Source organism: Penaeus monodon, chromosome 27 (assembly GCF_015228065.2).
Source record: "Penaeus monodon isolate SGIC_2016 chromosome 27, NSTDA_Pmon_1, whole genome shotgun sequence".
NCBI lineage: Eukaryota > Metazoa > Arthropoda > Malacostraca > Decapoda > Penaeidae > Penaeus > Penaeus monodon.
In genome coordinates, this window is record NC_051412.1 from 11,687,869 (window position 1) to 11,688,344 (window position 476).

Here is a 476-nt window from a genome sequence, read left to right on the forward strand (position 1 = left end):
TGTGTTTGATACTGAATAGAGAAAAAAATAATATCTACTCCATTTCAGTAATCATTTCTATGAGGGTGTTTACAATGTTGAAAATTATTGATTAAATGAAGTTATTAATCTGGAATCTGTTATATACGGAATATTAGGTCCCACCAATGCCACCACATCTACAACTACTTCTAATATAGACGGTAAAGTTCAACTTTTTCATGGAATAATTTGTTGTGTACAGTAAATTTATGATGCCACATATAGAGATTTTTACATTTTGTGTAAATCTTCAGATGCTGTAAAATAAAATGAAACATTTAAGAAAAAACGATTGTATAAAAGAACTTTTATTTGATCTTCATACATTTACCTACATTATTTCAGATACAGGAATCTAATTTGGCCAATAGATTAGATACTAACAGCGAAAGAATTCATTTACATCAACACATACACATATACCACTTCATATATAATTATGTCTATTTAACTTT

At 27.3% G+C, this 476-nt stretch overlaps 1 protein-coding gene across 1 annotated transcript in view; it reads right to left on the reverse strand.

The window, feature by feature from the left end:
* The window catches only part of LOC119590419 (relaxin receptor 1-like), a 76,537-nt gene that overhangs the window by 278 nt on the left and 75,783 nt on the right, over positions 1–476 (reverse strand). The window lies entirely within an intron of this gene.